General features: G+C 44.3%; 1 pseudogene; it reads right to left on the bottom strand.

Annotated features, from left to right (window-relative positions):
- Nucleotides 1-4,991: 4,991 nt before the first annotated feature.
- On the bottom strand, nucleotides 4,992-6,705 carry LOC102923189 (crooked neck-like protein 1 pseudogene; annotated as a pseudogene).
- Nucleotides 6,706-6,910: the final 205 nt, after the last annotated feature.

The following is a 6,910-nucleotide window of genomic DNA, read 5'->3' as shown; positions in this document are numbered from 1 at the left end:
AGGGGAAATACCTGACCGTCCAAACATTCTGAGCACACACCTGAACCCCTAGACAACTGTCAGCCAATTGGGGTAATGAACCTTGGAAATCATCTCACCTGCAACCTCTACTATGGCAAAACCAAAACCAAAATGTGGTCCCACCCAGGCTTGGCGCTCTCTGATAGTACCACTGTATCAAACACAAGGAGGGTCCATCTCCGGCTTCTTGAATACAGGCTCTCTGCTTTTGCTTATGGATTCAGACTCCTTGGTGTTCTTTGGGGGACCCTGCAATCTGGGCATAACAAATAGATGCAGTCAATATGTGATGAGGCTGTTGTTCTTTCCTCAGTCACTAGGAATGAAAACAGACTGGGTTCAAATAATGGAATGAAGAGAAATTGAGATGTGGGTTTGTACAGGCTGGTTTTGTGTGTCAACTTGACACAAGTTAGAGTCATCAGAGGAAGGAGCCTCTGTTGAGGAAATGCTTCCATGATACCCAGCTGAAAGGCGTTTTCTCAATTAGTGATCAATGGGGGAGGCCTCAGCCCAATGGTGGATGGTGCCATCCCTGGGCTGCTGATCGTAAATGCTATATGAAGGTAGGCTGAGCAAGCCCAGAGAAGCAAGCCGGTGATCAGGCTGCCCTGTTTTGAGTTCCTGTCCTGACTTCCGACAGTGATGAACAGTAATGCTGAAGGGTAAGTCAAATAAACCTATTCCTCCCCAACTTGCTCTTTGGTCATGGTGTTTTGTTGCAGCCAGAGAAACCCTAACTAAGGCAGGGGTCAAATCAGATTATAAATTTAGTTCCAGACACCGGAATCTTTCTGTTTAACCCACAAGAACTGGACACACTACAAGTGCTCCATTTCTGGATTGCCCACCACAATTCTACAACATACGCGCTGGAAGACAGGATGGTGTCTGCTCTTCCGATGTCATTAGTGAGACCAAACTTGTGGTGCATCATCCCATAAGAGGGGGAATGTAGGTCGAGAGGGTGTCAGTATTTGACATTTAAGCCATTCACTCTGGAAGACAGACAGAAAGACTGACAGCTACACTGCTGAGCTTAGACTTGAAGGGCTCTATGATCACAGACACTTCCAAATCAGTGTCCTCCTCCCTGCAAGGGATCCCAGCTCACTCAGGTCAAATTTGTGAAGAACTTCCTGTTCTGTGAAACCGGAAGAAGCTGTGGCAGAACACTTCAGACCTAAGGCATCAGACACACACATCAGACCTAGAGAGGCACCCTGCCCCTGAGGAGATCTATGATGAAACTGGTGACATCCTGCCAGACAGACTTGCCGAACATTGTTCTGAGCTCATGGAAACACTCTGGGCTATAAGGCAGCCCAAGTTGATCTACTTTGTTGGTAAGAGTTGTCTGGATTGTTGTTGATTCTGTGTTCAAACTATGCTCCTGTTTGCAATCAATAAGGAGAAGTCCCTGTTGGGCTCTGAAAAAAATGAATGCCAGGATTCAAGTGACTCATTACAGAAAAAGAACATGTATATTCAAGGGGTTTTAGATGTACTTAGGAAACAAGACTGCTCCATTACTTCAGATTAGAGGGAGTGAAGCTTTGATATGGAGAACCAGGGGCTCATTTTCTAATGAAGGTCAACAGTGCAGACCCAACCTTAGACAGGAAGAGAGATAGGAAAATGGTAGGGATTTCATCCCAGCACCATCAGTGTCTGAGAGACCATAGACACAGGGAAGGAGATAAAGAGAGAGGATGTTAGAAGGAGCATAATAGACTGTGTGAGGCAGGCTCCATGCCTCTGTCTTAGTTTGACCTCTGCCTTTTGGTTGTCCATCCTACATAAAGATTTTTAATTTATGGATATACATTTCTTTCTTGAACAATAAGTTGTTGGAACTATGAACTGGTGTTGGGCATACAGCATTCTCATTATTGAGCTGTGATGTGTCTTTTTCTTGCTTTGGAAGGCTTGGGGAGCTGGATATTATTTCCCCCACCACCCTTAGCATTATAGTTTCCCATAGGATTCCAGAAAACCCTTTGGCATGAGAGGGCATTGTATTCTTTTAATTTACTGAGTCGATTTCATTGACAGTTTCATAGTTGTTCATTATGCTAATCGTGTTTGCACACGTGTTTGCATTCTCGTGTCCCCCTTGTTTCTACACCTTGTGCATCCTAGAATTTTCAGTGTGAACAATGACCCAAAATTCCCTGTTCTTGGGCATTTTATACACTTTATCTACATGAAACCCCAGTCAAAAAGCCAGAGAGAGATTCTCTTGGAGAGATGGCTCAGGGGTTAACTGGGAGTGCTGTTCTTTCTGGGGACCAGTGTTTGATTTCAGCACCCTGAAACCCTTGGAACAGTCCCAGATTATCTGACCCCTCCCCCCTTTTTTCTGTTCTCTGGGAGCACTTACTGTCTTCTACATCTACACACACACCACACATGTTTTCAGGATATGCCTTTGATTTATTATCATTGAGTGTGTATGTGAGTCTGTATGTAGGCCTCTGTGTGCTATTGTAACAATGTGGAGGTCAGAAGAAGCACACACTCTCTCTTTCCCATGGTCTCTTCTCCCTCCCCACTCTGAGATGTGGTCTCATACACATATCTGGCCATCCTAGAACTCATTATGTATACCAGGCCAGCTACAAACTCCCAGAAATCCACATGCCCCTGCCTCCCATGTGCTGGGATTAAAGACACTTGCCACCATGCCTGCCTTCAGAGGATGACTTTCAATGGTCAGTTTCTTTATCCACAGGAGATTCTGGGCATCACAGTAAGGTCTTTCGGTTGATGTAGCAAACTCTCATGCATTGAGCCACCACAGTGTTCCACAACCTGACTGTCTGTCTAAGCTCAAGATTAAATGAAGCCTTTCCCAGCCAACACTTTGCATGCTGTGGCCACATATCAGTAATACTCAGTCCCAGCTCATGGAGTGGGTCATCAACATACTCCTGAATTACTATATCCCTGACATTCATCGCTTAATGATGGCACAGTTGATGCTATCTGTTCCATGGACCATCTTGAACTCCATGTGGATGAGCATGGTGGGGATTGAGAACACTGATTCCTCCTCCCTGGTACTGGAAGTCAGTGGAGGATTAGAGGACCTGTGACTCAAATGGTCCATTTGAGGCAGAGTCTCAGAGGAGTCACTGAAGCCCTCTACAGTGATGGAGGCTGCACTCACTTGCTGGATTCAGTGTCCTGCCATCTGGAACATAGATGGTGATTCAGTGACCCCTAAGGAACCTAGTCCATTCTCTCCTAATATCCAGGGCTAAGACCAGCCCAGGTGACACAATAAACATTTCTTTATATTCTCTAGATGAAAACTATTAACTATTTGTTTGGGTGAGATATGGAAATAAAAGCAATGTTGACATTTGGATTTGAGATGAGTATGATAGGCTTGTAAGGTGAAGCCAACCAGATCAGGTACTCCAGGCCAGTTGGGACAAAATTGGGAGGCCCAGACAAGTTTGGGCTATAGTGAGAATGGTGTCAAAGGGCAGGACAGCAGCTTCTGGAATGAGAGTATTCCAGCTAGAGAATCTTGGATCAGTGCTGCGCCTATCTGGATGAGGGCTTCCAGGTGTGTGGGACTGCTCCTGGGGCATGCATGCAGCAATGGCTAAAGGAACCTTTCCCTCTTCCCACAGGCATGGGAAGAAAGTCCAATCTGTATCTCAGGGTGAAGGATGCTAAGGAGTAAAATTGAGCTTTGTGGCTGTCTCTCTGAGGAAGTGGAAGTTCTCCTTTGTTTTGTTTCTCTCTCTCTCTCTCTCTCTCTCTCTCTCTCTCTCTCTCTCTCTCTCTCTCTGTTTGATGTGATACCCTTTATGTAGACTAGAATGATCTCCACCATAGGACATCTAAGTACTATCCCTATTGGGTGCTGGAATTAATGGTGTGCACTACCACACCTGGCAGAAGAGCTCCCGCCAAGCACATCAGAAGCCTTTGATGCTGTCCTTAGCACCATGGAATGGTACCCAAAGAAAGGATGGAAAGAAAGATCCCAAGATGGAAGCCAAGCTGGTGTCTGAAGTACTGAATAAGAATAGTCTGAATGCTGGGAGTTCTTCTGTCATCTCAGACAGTGTGAGAACTACAGGAGCTGACTCGGGGAACATGCATCAGAATGTCTGGGTGGAGCTAGACTTAGGATAGCACCAACACTCCTCAGCTAGGAGGATCTAGAATTCAACCTTAGCCTGGGCTCCATGGTCAAAGCTACAATCAAAAGTCAAAAAAGAAGGAAACAAACTCAGTGTCTGGGCAATCCACAGAAGCCAAAGGAGTGAGCATATACTACACAGGCCATGGTATTAATAAGATAAAATTTATTTTTTAAATACAAAAATAATAATACAGCATTTTAAACGTAAACAGTCAGTAACATTTTGAACACTCATGGCAGTGTACAATCACCACTCTCTATTTCTAGAATACCATCATCTTCCCGAAAAGGGATCTTCCTATAAGCAGTCATTCCCTCCACCCTCTCTCCCCAGGCCTGATAACCATAATCCACTCTCTGGATCTGCCTGTTCTTGACAGTTATTGTACATGGAATCACATGGCATCTCTTGCTTTCCAAATGTTATCAAGGTTTATTCATGTCCCAGTGTGTATCATCACTTCACTTTGATGTCTAAACATTGTCTCATTGTAGGAAAATGTCATGGCTTATAAATTATCCATCATACACTGAATGGCATCTGAGTACATAGGCTATATAAAACTCATTTCCTTATAGGGTAGGAGCAGAAGGAGTGAACACTAGAATCTATGGTGCTTTTTTTTTTATTATATAGAAAAATTCCTTTGCTTGCAATTTTTCATCCACATTTACTCCGAGAGAGTTTTTTAAAAGTAATTACAAAGGTAGCTATCAATGATAACTCCTTACTTAGTAAATATATAAAAATGTTCAGAAATCAATGTTCTAAACTATTAATTTCTATTAAAAAAATTTCCAACATTTAAAAAGATGAGGATTCACTCTCACCAATGTCCTTATCTGGATCCTATTGGGCAGCTTCTTTTTCTTGTTGCTGTTTCTTCCAAAGCTTGGCCATTGCCAGAAACTTGAGGTTCGGCTGGTTGGCAGCATCCTCTGGAAAGATGTAATCATGGTATTCTTCCCAGCCGGCATCAGACCCATCTGGGGCCTGGACCTTTCTCCTCTTCTTGACCTTTTCTGGCATGAGTTTTTAACTCTTTCCTTGTCTAATACTGTTCCAAATTCATCTTCAAACCCTCACCAGGATTCCAGCAACATAAGTCTCTCTTCTTTCTCTTCTCGGTTTCTCATGGTTTTGTTCACCTCTTGATAAATCTGTCTGCATTTAGTCACACTTGCTTCTTTCCCTGAGGATAACTCAAACTGAGCCAAACTGATCCATACCTTGACATCCTGTGTTCGCTGAAGCAATTGTCGGTAAAGGTTTCGTGCTCTTTCAGTTTCTTCCTGCTCAATCTCAAAATGGATATAGGATGTCCAAAGGACCTCTGGCATGTCTAAGCTTGGCTGGCTGATGGCTAATTCGTAGATGGCCCGGGCTCTATCGATATCACCAAGGATTGTCTCTAATTCTCAAACTTAATCCATGAGGTACAACTTTCAGGTCCAAATTCCAAGAACTTCTCATAAAGCTTGTGGCATCTTTCAAATTCTCGAAGCTGTAGTTCCAGTTCTATATAGCCTTTAAATAACTTGTTCTTTGGATATTTGCCTATGGAAGTCCCCAAAGCTCTTCTGGCCAGTGGCAGATTTTTGTGTCGTATTTCAAACTGTACATAATATAACCACATTTTGGCAAATGTGAACTTTTTGTGAGGAATTAGTTCCAAAGACGCTTGATAGACCTGCCTAGTCCTCTCAGGATCCTTGGCTTCCAGCTCTTCTTAGAATGCATAGTTGATCCAGAGATAGATGTAGCGCTTCCAATGCCTCTTTTCCTGGATGGGCGGCACGTTGGCAATGGCCCTCTCATAGACTTCCCGCATTGTGTCGGCCTCCGCCTCACTTTCCTCTAAGCGCAAGTAATCAAACCAGGCATCGTAATTGTATGGATTAGCCTTCACTTCTTCTTCATATTGGCATCTCCGTTTGCTCACGATGATATCTTCAACAGCCTGGTCACCATACTTCTTCTCAAAGACGGTATAGTTTTTCAAGAGTTCTTGTTCCCCTTGTTTTGAAATTCTACCCAGGGCATATTTGTGGATAACTCGTACCCTTTCCAATTCTTTCTGGTTTTCCTCGAATTTGGCAAAGGCCGCATACAGGTGTGAGTCCATATGCTCCTCTCCAAAGAACTCCACTGCTCTCTCGTAGACTTTCCGCGCATGGGCAAAATAAGCATGCTTCTCTTCGAATCGGGCATACTTGACCCAGTTCTTCACAGAAGGGTGCACGAGCACAAAGCGTTCATGAAGGGTACGGGCCCGCTCCACCTCTTTGTGTCTCAGCTGGAAGCTGATGTAGGCGTTCCAGGCCTGCTCCTCAGGCCGCCATTCCATCCAGCGCTCAAACACTTGATGGGCACCGGCGGCATTGCCAAACATCTCCTCCATGGATGTGTACCTGTGCCAGAACTCACTGACTCGGGGCAGAGTTGTTAGGGCTCACTCCCAGATATTTCGGGCATGGTTCACCTGGCAATTCTTCATTTCCATTTCTCCATACTTCAGCCAGAGTGTAATACTCCCATAATCTACATCCAAGGCACGCTCGTATATGGACCGAGCCCTTGGGATTTCCTTGAGACTTTCTTCCCACTGGGCATATTTGATCCAGTTACTAATCACAGTCCTATTTTTTCTTATGTTATCTTCAAATGTCTTCCTCTTCCGAAGTTTGTAATCATTGAGCTCCTCTTCATCTGTGATCTTCTGC

The sequence above is a fragment of the Peromyscus maniculatus genome, chromosome 2, assembly GCF_049852395.1.
Source record: "Peromyscus maniculatus bairdii isolate BWxNUB_F1_BW_parent chromosome 2, HU_Pman_BW_mat_3.1, whole genome shotgun sequence".
Taxonomy (NCBI): domain Eukaryota; kingdom Metazoa; phylum Chordata; class Mammalia; order Rodentia; family Cricetidae; genus Peromyscus; species Peromyscus maniculatus.
This window is presented reverse-complemented; position numbering and strand designations above follow the sequence as displayed.